General features: G+C 48.0%; 1 protein-coding gene across 3 annotated transcripts in view; it reads left to right on the forward strand.

Annotated features, from left to right (window-relative positions):
• The window catches only part of GFOD1 (Gfo/Idh/MocA-like oxidoreductase domain containing 1), a 96,045-nt gene that overhangs the window by 65,244 nt on the left and 18,293 nt on the right, over window positions 1-12,508 (forward strand). The window contains exon 1 of one of the 3 annotated variants that reach the window (XM_073224956.1): window positions 2,865-2,895. The exons of the other annotated variants lie outside the window; for them this stretch is intronic. The gene's annotated coding sequence lies outside the window, so the exon portion shown is untranslated. Of the gene's footprint in view, window positions 1-2,864; window positions 2,896-12,508 lie in introns of those variants that run through there. 3 annotated transcript variants of the gene reach the window in all.

The raw sequence follows: 12,508 nt of genomic DNA on the forward strand, positions 1-12,508 counted from the left end.
CTTAGAATTTGTACATGGCATATGCCTAAATACACAGTTTTGTGTTTATCCCCCTGGCAGCACTCCATTCCGGCAAAGGGTGCACTCTTTCAGTCATAATATGATTGTGGATTATGCCTGACTTGCAGCGCTCTAGGGGATGAGGGCGTTAACAATATTCCCCCATCCACCATCGCCAGATGCCAGCCCTTGGCACAGATGCCACTGTGGAGCGGGAGCAGGGTCTTGTGCGGCTGCCAACCCTTCAAGCTGCTGGCCCATGGAGAGGTGGGGAGGTTTTCTGGGTGATGGGGAGACACTCTAGAATCTCAGGGGGCCCTTTACCACTTGATAAATATGTGTTCAGTTTTTTTCCCCCTCCAATGTGACTGCTGTTGTGTGCTGGCTGAATGTCAGCCCAGGCATGGTGTGTGCGTCAGTATAATAGCTTGTACTGTGTCCATTCTAGGGCTTCCATCTTCCATAAAGTCTTTACTCTCATTCTTGAATTTCAGAAAGCTGGAGGTCTCTCCCTTAAAAACAGAAATCAGTATTCCCATGGTTTCATAGATCATAATCCCTGCAGGATGAAACTCCGATTTATAGTGAGTGTAAATAACTGTGAGGAGGATTTCGGGAGGAGGATAAATGGCCCCAAAGGGAAACATGCCATCAAAGACATCAGCTTACTTTATTGTGGTACAATTTACATGCAATAAAATGTACTCATTTTGAGTGTATAATTGGATGGAGTTTAATACATGTATACCCCTGTGTAACCCAACCTCGATCTCAAGATCGAGAATATTTCCATCATTCCAGAAAGTCTCCTGTGTGTCCTGTGGTCCACGTTCCACCTCCCAGCCCAGTACCCATTGATGTGCTTTCTGTCAGGATAGCTTACTTTTGTCTGTTTTACAACTTCATATAACTAGAGTCCTATAGTATGTACCCCTTTGTACCTGGTACCTTTCGCTCCACATAATGGTTTTTATATTTCTCCATATTGCTGCATGTCTGATTGGCTTGTTTATTGTTAATTGCTGAGTGGTATTCTGTGTTATGGATATACTGTAATTTATCCATTCAGCTGCTCATGGACATTGGGTTTCCAGTTTTGAGCTACTGTGAACAAAACTGATATGAACAGTCATGTTCAGGTCTTTTGTGAGGACATACATTTTCTCTTCAGTACGTTTCTAGGAGTGGAATTGGTGGGCTTTAGCATAGATGTGTGTTTTACGTCATTAAAAACCTGCCTGTTTTCCAGAGTGCTCGTCCAGCCCTCTCTTGTAAACTCCCAGCATTGCTATCAACTAGCTCTTGCTTTGTGCCAGGGGCAATCGAGAGTGAGAAGTCATCTGGTGCCTGGGGCACTGTTGTTACCAAGGAGGTTTGCAAAAACACCCGAGCCCCCAGATGCCCCTCTGGTTCCTGTGCTGCTCTTGGTGGCAGCCAGTGGCTGGCACAAAAGGGAAGGTGCAATTCATTGAGGAACCCAGCAGGCTGAGCAGGCGGCTGCAGGGGCTCACTGCTCCCGGGCCTGGCATCATGCATTACTTCTTTTTTGAGGGCAGGGAAGCCCATTAATCAAAACTAGTATGGGTTCTCATTTCCACTGTACAGATGAGGAATCTGAGGCCCAGGGGTGTGACTAACAATATACATGTAATAAAATATAACATGTATGTATATTCTGTAATATATATGAGATATATAATATATAATATATATTAATTATAAATATTTAAATAAAATACCTAAATACTATATGTGTGTGGTATTTTAAGATATATAGTATATAAGTAGTATTTAAATATTTACTTAAATTTAAAATAAATTAAAAATTTTAAATATGGCATATATATTTAAATATGACATAAATTTTAAATACTTTGAATATATGTATTTTAAATATACTATATATGTTATGTATGTAACATATACACATGTGTATATAATATATAACATGTAATATGTCATGTAATACAGTCACACCACACAGCCAGTCGCTGGCTGCACCAGGAGTTGAACAGCAGTGAAGGCTCCAGTGTTGGCACTTTCCCCTAAACCTAAAGGCTTCTGACTTTCTTCTGAGATGTTTGCTAAGGACAGAGAAAAGGGAGTGCATACTTTGGGAGACAGCCAGAGTATGTAGGGACATGGCCTTTGGTCAGAAATGTCTTCTAAAAATTAATGTAAATTTGTATTCTGTTCCAAATGTGCCTGTGTTTATTCTAATGTGATGTATTTGATATAGAAATGCCTGCCCCCCTCCCCTCATGGTCAAGTCAAAGGACGCTCCAGAGAGATGCGTGTCGTTCCTGATACACCCACTGCAGGACACCACCGTCTTCCCATGATCATCAGGACTGAATGGGTGTCCGGCCAAATAGGTTTCTATTCCCCTCTGCTCACCTGTTTTGCTTAGGCTTCTAATGTGAAAACAGATGGAGGCAAATGTTTGCCCCACCAGGTGGTGACAGGGTCCTCAGGTCCCCGCCCCCCACCCCCACCCCCGTGGCCCCGCTCTGGGTGATATGAGAAAAGCGCAGGCCCCTGCCTTTTCGATGTGGAGACGCTGCCCCAGAAATGATGCAGGGCCTGGGGGCAGGAGAGGAAACGAAAGCCGGGCAGTGAAAGTGCAGGAAATCTCTCACCTGACGGCCCCAGGCACGGCGCCTGGAGCCTGCTTTCCATTTCCCAGCAAGGGCCTTACTGGGATGCGGGGGTGGGGGTGGGGCAGGGGGAGAGACCTGGGCCGGTGTCACCAGTCGCCGCTGTGAGCTCACTGAATGACAGTCACGGGCCCTCGTTCTTCCTGGAGCCCTTGGCTGCAGCCAGTCACTGTCGGTTCTCCAGCGAATCGCCCCCGCCTGAGATTGCTGCCCTCCCTCTGCCAGGATGCAGCCCCAGGTGTGTGACCTCCCTGTTGCTTAGGTAGCCCATCATCACAGGCTTAGTGGCTTTCAACAATGCATATTTACTCCCCTAACAGTTCTGGAGGTGACAGGTCTGGGGTCAAGGTGCTGGCAGGGCTGTGCTCCTTGGTGGCCGGTTCCTGGCCTCACTCCAACCTCTTGCTTCCACAGCACAGCTCCTACTGCCCATTCTGATCTCCTGCCTCTTCTTACAAAGACCTCATGATTCCATCGGTCCACCTGGATACTCCAGGGTAATCCCCCCATTTCAAGATCCTTAATCACATCTGCAAAGTCCTTTTTGTTATCTTCTAAGGGAGCATGCTCAGATTCTGGGGATGAGGATGTTGACATTCAGCCTTCCACGCCAGGGACACAGTCTTTGGCACCACCTTCTGGGAAAGGCCACCTGTCCTGTAGGGGACAGTTCTGCTGGTAACCAGACAGCATGGCACTCACTTTCACAGGTGCATTTGGGAGCATGTGGGTGCTCAGACATGAGTTCAAATTTGGACCCAGTCTTGGGCTGTTTCCTCTCATGGATTAAATATACTATCCCTGAGCTTCAGTTTCCTCATCTGTAAAATGGAGGCAGTAATTAACTCTGCAGGGAAAATGGAAATGAAGCATCTAGCACTGTGGCCAGCAAAGAGTAGGTGCTCAATAAATGATGCCTGTAATTACTGGGAAACTTGCTGGTGAGCTGCAGAGTAGAACTGATTCTATTCCTCAGCTTAGCAGGCTTGTTGGGTGGCTTCATGGGTACTTACACAGTTACATGCAAAACAGACTAACTGAGCATGGAAATGCTGTTCCCCAGGCTCCCAAATTCTTAAACTCACAGCTGTAAGTTTGGAAAGGGCATTGATAGTGACATATTAGGATTACATTCCTGCATTCCCTTTTGCCTGCCTCTTACTGACCCGGCCCCAGTGGCTGGCATGTTTAGTTCCACGGTCAGGTCTTCTGGGTATGAACGAACTCCAGGCTGGACCTGGAATTGCCCTGGACCCCTGGACAAGAGATAATACAACCTGAGTGTGACACCCTCCCACCCCCACCCGCCATGGCTCCCCTGGGGAAGTTCCCCAATTTTCCTTACTCATGACTGCGGAACAAATTCAGGATGAGGGTGGTAGGGGTGGTATTTATGCCAAGGACATTTCTTTGTGGGGAGCAGTGACCTCTGCCTGTGGTGGCCTCTGGGCTCTTCATCTCTCGTGGGTGTGTGGGCAGCTGGCCACTTTACGTAAGTTACCTTTATTTGCCCCTTAGGATATTACTGTTCACATTTTACTGATGAGGAAGCGAAAGCCCTGAGATGTTAACCCTTTTATCTGAGTTTGTACAGCTACCAAGGGGCAGGTCTGGCATCTATCCAACCCCTGAGCCGACACTGCAGTATCTGAATGTCTGGGTAACTCATGAATCTTATTGAATTACAAGAAAGGGAAAACAAGATTCCCTATCAGAGGCAAGGCCATGATATATGAGTTTTATCAGGTGATTCATAGGCTCGTTATCACGCATCCAGGGCCTCTTGGCAGAGGGCCATGCTGGAGGCCATGGCTGTCACCTGCTGGATATGCCCTTTCCTCCTCTAATCAGCCCTGACCCTCCCTCCCCCCCTCCCTCCTGAGCCACAGGCCCCACCTCCATCCAAAGGACATTGTAAGGGTTCTTTTTTCCTTTTTGAATGAAAACTAATTTTACCCTTTCATTTTTGAATTAGGAACGAACTCACCTGGTTCAAAATTCAGAGCCCAAGAGCAGATATGCTGAATTAGCCCTCTTCCTTCCTTTTCTCTGAGACACCCACTCTCCTGCCCAGAGGAAACCAACTTGCTGCTTCTCAGTGTTCCTCTCCAGATATACTTTGTATAAATATAAGCAAATGCACATTTATCCTCCTCTTCCTGTATAAATAGTAGTGTATCATGCACTTTGTTGTGCATCTTGCCTCTCTAACTTATATGTATGAAGAGCTTCCTCATTGTCTTATGTGAAATACAAAAATTTATGTAAGATTGTGGAAGGGGTAACATTTAATGACAATGTAAATCTTTTAAAAACAGGCTACCTATTTATCAGTTTGCTAGCTATTTCTTTAAGAAATTGGCCAAGTAAAAAAGAAATTGGCCAAGGAAAATAATGTACCAATATGTAGAGTCCAGATTAATTGAATAAGTAATGATTCCCTACTAAACACAAGTTGTTTTAAATCAATTTTGTTTAAATTTTGAAACTCAAGCATGGGTTGGCATTATTAAGAAAGGACAGCAGTATGTTTTGGTCTCGCTGGATTCTGGATAAATGAGAGAAGGAGGGGATGTATGTTTATGGGACCCCGTTGCTGCACCTCGGATAGGGAGCCCTCCAGGGGCCATGCTGCCATGGGGTTCCACTGGATTGGCCCTTGGGTGCCTTTCCAAGATGGTGAGCCAGGGAGTGTGACCACAGAGAGCCTGTGTCATGTCTCACTTCTTGGAAAAGTCCCTGGCTTCTTTGCTTCAATCCACCACCTCATTTGCTCACCCTTTCTCCCCAATAAGAGATGACAAGAGTCAATTACGTAAGAGGACCCAGAGGCAATTGATGAGAAAAAGGAATTATTAATGATGCAAGACGTGGGCCGCATACATGGTCAGCAGAGTTGTGCTCCAACACAGCGGCCTGCGGCCTAACAAGTGTCAGGACCTCAAGTAGTCCCCCATGAGCCGTGTGCAGTCCTGGTCACCAACTACCTACTAAAAGGAACTGTCTTTCAACCATTTTAAAGAAACAGACTCCACAGCACCCAATAACATCATGACCGTCATTAGTATTTATTGAGCACTTACTGTGTTCTAGACTCTGTGCTAAGCTCTTAGGATGGTTCTCACAGGTCTTCTAGGAAGTTGACACTCTTATCCCCATTTTCTGGATGCAGACCCAGACTTAGCAAGGTACAGTTACTTATCCAGGTGAGTACTAGAGCTCTGAGGTTAGACTCAGTCCTGGGCCTGGCTCTTCTCCAGTGCCCCTTGTCAACACTGTATTCTCTACTGTGGTTTCTCTGGTACCATCAGAAGTTGCATCCAAGATTACTGAAACTTAAGCCCATTTCTCATTTCCTGCCTTTCAGGAACAAACAATCTAATGTCCACCACCCTTTGTAAAATGACCGTTAAGATCTTTGAAGAACAAAATTCAGTGTCCTTTCAACATACCCTCCTCCGGATTTCTTTCCTCTTTCCCTGGTTGGGTTAATTTCAAGCAATGATCTACTGAAGATAGTCATTGTGCCAGGCCATTGGAGGACATCAAGAAATTTACATGGTTCCTGATTTTTCTAAAGGGTTTTACCATCTGGTTAATAATGGCTACCACTTATTTATGCACAACTGTGCTTGGCACTGTGCTAAGGAACTTAGATGCATTATTTCATTTGCCATTCATACCAACTTTTTTGAGGCAGATACTGCTCTTATCTCAATTTGATATAAACTAAAAGTAAACGGAAGCCCAGAAGGGGGAACTTGCTCACAGTTACAGAGTTTACTGTGTAACTCTGTTGTGGTGTAGAGATTCAATAGTGTACATGAAAATATGACTAAGAATTCCAGATGATACATAATAAAGGCTCAAAAAGTTGTAACTGATCAGGCAGCAAGTATTAGGCTTGGGGACCTCAGGGAAGATATCCCAGAGGAAATGGGACCTACCTTGGGCCTTGGAGGGGGGTTGAGCAGTAGGGACTGCGGAGGATGGAGCAGAGGTACGATGTGGGAAACTGCATGGTGACGTTGAACCTGTTTGAACCTGAGGACTTAGCATTAGGAATCTAGAGAACCCCTTTGGAGAAGTAAATCACAGCCGAGTCATGGAACATCTCAAATGCTGGGCAAGGGTGAATATTAGGGTTCCGAACAGGAGTGTGTATGTGTGTGTGTGGTGATTAATGTTTGGAAAAGCTTAATAGATGGAAAGGGGTGTTACACATTTTTTAAAGACATGGTATGGTCTTTTAGAAAATTGATTGCGTATCAAAGGCACCTCTATTTGAATTTTGCAAAGAGTTGTTTACATGTCCAGTTGCTGAGGTTTTTTTCTGAGCAGTTTCCCATACAGACGCCTTTTATTCCTTACTCATTCAACCTGAAGGTGTGCATGTAAAGAAGGGTGGTTGCATGTGTTCCCAACACGTTCTTAAATGCTCTCATGCCCCCTAACTTTCCCTGACTTGTAGCTTCTAAAACCGCTAAAGTGCTCTCCTCTCTGGAGGCTGTGTGGAGAGCAGGCTGGTGGGACCATAAATAGCCTTGACTTAACATGAAAGCCCTCTGCCCCGCCCCTCATCTCCTCTCCACTCCTGTGCCCCCAAGTAAAAGCATATTGGCTGTTTAATTAGTAAGGCACTACATGGAGAGTATAAATCACGGGTGGCTATACTTGGAAGGACCCTCTAGAACATGTAGTCCAAACACTAGCCATCTTCGTTCCCTCCAACATGAGTGTCAGAGGATTCGGGGATTGGTCTGTGTTGGTGATTTTTAGAGATTCATGTAAATGTTAATGGCTCAAAGAAGCACTATATTAGGGAAACGTTTTCCTTATGGAGAGGCTGCTTATACCATCATTTTATTGTGTGTGTGCCTAGGTAACTGGATGCTTTAAAAAAATTGCTTTAAAAAAAAAAACCATCAAAATAGAAACACCCAAAAGCATATGAGGCAAGGGTGGTCACTGGCAGGTCTAATCTCTGGGGACTGTGAGGAATGAAATCTAGGTTGGGAGTGTGGCTAGAACACAGAATTGAGATCTTTTAACGTTTTTTATACACAGTTTCCACACTTGTTGGCCCTGGAATCCCTTTCTCACGTAGGGCCCAGCAAAGAACACCCTTTAGGACTGGTGTTCCTTAGGAGCACTTTGGGAAATGTTGCTTGAGCCTACTCCCCTCACTCTGAGTGGCGGAAATGGACAGTGTCAGACCTGAGACTGGGGCATGGGAACAGGTGTCCACATAAAGTCTCCACCTCATGTCACCTGCCTCATGACCACATATACCGATTTCTCAGCCTCTGATCATAGAGCTGTGTAGAGGCGTGCCTGCTGAAAACCACCAGGGAGAGCAGAACAAGAGGTGTTTGGGAGAAGAGCTTTGTTGGGGGCTGATGCTCACAGGTGGGGGAGTAATGATGGCTGCTGAGAGCGGGTTCTGCCAGGTGAATAACACTTCTGCTGACTCTGGCTGGTGGGGCACAGCTTTAAGCTCCGTTCTGTGAGCTCTTACACAGTTTCCAGTGGCTGGTATCACCTTGTAGGTTGCTGAAATGAGCAGTAGTTTATTAGGACCAGAGCCCTGTGGGGGCAGGTGCCTGGATGGAGCCTCTCCTGTCTGCCCTGAGATACCAACACAGAAGACTGGCACATGCCTTGCACTGGACACATACCTGCTCTGCTCTGGCGTCAGGGTGCAGCTGTTGCTAAGCAACCAGTTTGTCTCCTGGTCAGGTGACACAGAAGCCGGCTGGCCCCTCCTGCTGGAGAGTTCTAGCTGTGAGAAACCTGAGGTCTGGCACTGGAACTCTGCTGCCCACCAGCTCTGATCCTCCCCTGCGTGCTGAGGGTCACTCCTTACTGGACGTGTGGGTCCGCCTTTTGAGACTAGAAGGAGTGATCTTGATCAATGACATGAAATAGCTTCAGCGCAGATAAAACAGAATGCTGCCCTCATGGACAAGGAAGTCTTCTTTTTCCAGAGGAGTTTTAAATGGTTTACCCCCCAAATTCTGTACCTTCGTTTGCATTCAGAACCCTGAAGAGGCTGCAGGAAGCTTGAAAACCTAATATGCCAGAGGAGCATTTTAATTGCCAATAACAAACTACCTGGCTGATGTTAGCAGAATAGAATTTTTTGAAAGGACACTGGTTCATCACAGACATGTTAGGTAGGCTGGGGAACTAGGCTTGGAAATCACGAGGAACAAAGAAGCCTTGGCAGCTGGACTCAGACCAAACTGAGCAAAGCAGGCCCCTGGCTTGGCTTCCACAGGGGGAAGGAGGCCTACTCCACACTGAGACTCACACGTGGGGCGTTTCCCAGGCAAAATAAGGAGAGTCAGAAGCTGGGCAGCCCCTGAAAATTACAGATCTCCCCTAACTCTCCCCCCACCAAAAAAACACACAGGCACCTAATTTCTGGTTACCTGTTTTCAGCTGTCACCACCTCCCCACCACTGCCCACTCCTCGTCACAGACTTGGTGTAAGGTGCGGGGACAATGAGGGTGCGAGTGCCTTGGGAAGGGTTTGTTAATGATCATCCCCGCCTGATAACCCAGGAGCCCTGGAGCCTCTCTGCCTCCTGGCTGTGCAGGGGGCTCGTCGCTGTAGTCTGCCACCTCGTTGGGAACCTGTGTACGTGGGCTGGAGACGGTCTCGTGGCCAGTTGCGTACCTCTGCCTGTGGCTGCCTGTGGCTGCCTGTGGCTGTGGGGCGAGAGCCGCTGTGTCTCTGAGGAAGCAGAGAGCGCTGGGCTGCTCTCCTTTCCTGGCCACACTGAGGAGATCATTCCCTGGAGGATCTGCGTTGCTGGGCCTGGTGGCATGGTGCTGGTGTGGCCCCACCATGGTGGTGCTGCCGGCCCACTGTTGCTGAGGTGTGCGGTACGCGGCAAGCACAGGGCTACCTGGCCGCCTTTTGCCAAGAGGGTGGGTGCCACCCTGGTGGGTGCCCCCCACCCCCCGCACCCATACAGAGGCCAGAGCCCGTGCAGGGTTTCCTTCGTTCTGTTGTGGGAACCTCGTCCCCACAGTGGCCTGGTGCCCTTGGCCCCTTTCCTTCCTGATTCTGTCAGTTGCTCTGACCAGTTCATTGCCACAGGTGTGGGGCAGCTGGACAACACCTTTCAGAGGCAGCAACTGCCATGTCCTCCCCTGCCCCAGCTCTTCCCCTCGAAGCTCTAAGGACCCTGGCCCTCCCTCCACTGTCTTCCAATCACATCTCAGCTCAGTGCTAGGCTCAGGGGGACCCTAAGGGCTTGGGGCTTCTTTTCTGAACCCAGCTGGTAGCTCTGAGGTTCAGCTATTTAGTCCTGCTCCCCCTCTTCCACTTGTAGCAATTCCCTAGATGGGAAATAGAAGCAAAGGACTTTGGGATCACGAAACTGAATTTGTGGCTGGGCCATGCCGTGGAGCTGCAATCTTGGGCAGTCGTAGTCTCTCTGAGCCCCAATTCTGCATTCTGGGCAAATGGGGATTCTGGAGCCAGTGTGACCTGTAACTGAGCTGATGAGAAGCCCAGACTCCTGTGTAACAGTTTCAGCCCTTCTTCCCTTCCTTGTGCTTATTTCAGGCCCTAGAGACTGAGGCTGCCACCGTACCCAGCACTGTTCCCATTCCCACTGCCTACAGGGAGCCCTGAATTGGGGACACAAGCTCCGTGCTAACAAGGAGACTAATAATAGCCTTTTAAAAGCCTGCAGTACCACACCAAGTCTATCTGATGGAGTAAAAACTACTGAAAGGACAGCAAGAAAGGAACGTGAACACGTGTCTGAGGTGCCTTACGCTGGGAGAATACTCAGCAGTCTTCCTGTCAATGAGGGCACTGGGCTGGGTGATTTTAAGATGACTTTGACCCCTGGTGTCTCTCCTGTGATTAGTTATATGACCAAAGGTAGATGAGCTGGGTGTGCCTAATCTAATCTCAGGAACCCTTTCAGGACAGAGAGCTGGTGGCCCAAGAGGAAGTCAGGCAGATCCCCTGCCTGAGGATTGAATTCCACATGCAGTTACTGGCCTGGAGACGGTGTAGCACGCAAGGAATGCACTCCAGAAGCTGGACAGCCAGCAAGGACACCAGCAGGTGACCTCAGGCTGAGTTCAGCCAACAGCCTTATCACCTTGGAAGCACATCTTTTTTCCGAGTGGTTTAGAAAAATCCTAAGCAGAAACCCAGCTGAGCTGCCTTGACTTCTGTCTGATCAGGAGAACTGATCGGGAGAACTGGGTGTAAGCTGCTGCAATTGTGGTAGTTTGTTAAGATGAGAGAAGACTAATGCAGCCACAGGGACTGGTGGGGACTGTGGTATGCCGGAGGTGCATGTACCACCTAATTGTGGAAGCCACTGTTCAGCTCCAAATGATTCTTGACACACCAGAAGCTCTAGGGGGAGAAACCGAATGTTTCTGGATCTTTCCATTATTTTAAGACCATCCCAAACTTAGACTGTGTGAAATATCCTGATTTTAAAAAGTTTTTTAAAAGCTGCTGGGTACCTGAGATCCCTTCACTAAAGCATAACCCCTCTTGAATGGAGGGTTTCCTACTTTGTTGGTTTCCTACTTTTTGCTTTGTTTTGAGATGTTGCCTAAAGTCTGTTGTCTTTCAAACTATCTGCACAGTGAGGGTAGTGTTTCTCTGAAAACAATTGACTTGCAATGGACAATTAGGTACTGAGGTTCTGACAGGGACAGTGTGGAGGTTTAGGGAGATAACATGAGGTTCCCACCTGTTTGGATGTGTGATGAGAATTCATTCTATATTTCTATACCCTTCTAGGCCCCTATCCTACTAGAAGGGTGGGTAGGGAATGGAATTATTGTTCAATCCAATAAGCTTACCTGACCTAATCATTTACATTTTAAGTAGCTTAGTCTCTTTTAGATGATTTTGGTGGCCTAATTCAGCATTAGGTGCTTGGCTCCCTCCACTGCAGAAGAGGGCTGCTTCCATAGGAGAGGTATGGCCATGACTGGCTGTGTTCCCTGGATCTGGCCAGTCTCCTCTGATTCCTGGCTTGTCTGGCCCCTTCCCGGAATAATGTTCCAGGTCCCTCCCCAGAGTAATGACTCCAAAGGTACAGTGGGTGTCACTGGGCTATTTCGGACCAGCATAGCAGGACTCAGTTGTTTTCCTGTTTTCCTCTGTCCACAAGTCCCTGAGCACTGCAGCCTCTGCGTTCCGCCTCAGGCCTCTATTCTCCCCAGCCTCTCAGCACCTCCCTGCTCCCCACATTGGGTGTATATGTATCATCTCTGAGCAGGGAAGGGTCATCTCAGGCCTTCCTCCGGGGGAAGCTGGCCACAGGCCTGGCAGGTCTCTGGCTCCCAAACGCCTCCCTGCTATTTCTAAACCTTGAGCCTTGGTCTCTCTGGGGCTAGAAGGGCAGGCTTTTCTTTTCTCTACTGGGAAATGCTCAGGCTGGCTAGTGACTTCCCACCTTCATATCCACATTCTCAATGTGTCTAAGCCACAGAGATGGGAATGTGTGGGGTTCACCAATAAGGAAATTGCTTCCCTGATGCTTACCCTGTCAGTTACGACTCAGGTTTCTCCTCTGAGCCTCCTGTGGTGTGTGTGCTGCAGGCATTGCACATGTGTGCACTGGCACACATAGCTGGCAACAATGGGAGCATGTTATCAGGGAGGTGGAGGTCGTCTCTGGGTGTTGTACACAGTTTCGATACAGGTGCGAAGAATAACCTAGCCAGCTTTAACACAAGGGTGGCCAGAAGGAGTAGCCATGCAGAGGTTAAGTCTGGTCCTGCCCGGGAGCCAGGCAGTCTGGGTCCAAGCCCCAGATGGACTACTCGCTGAGCTGTGGAGCTGCGGCTCAGCTTCC

Source organism: Manis javanica, chromosome 16, assembly GCF_040802235.1.
Source record: "Manis javanica isolate MJ-LG chromosome 16, MJ_LKY, whole genome shotgun sequence".
Classification (NCBI taxonomy): Eukaryota; Metazoa; Chordata; class Mammalia; order Pholidota; family Manidae; genus Manis; species Manis javanica.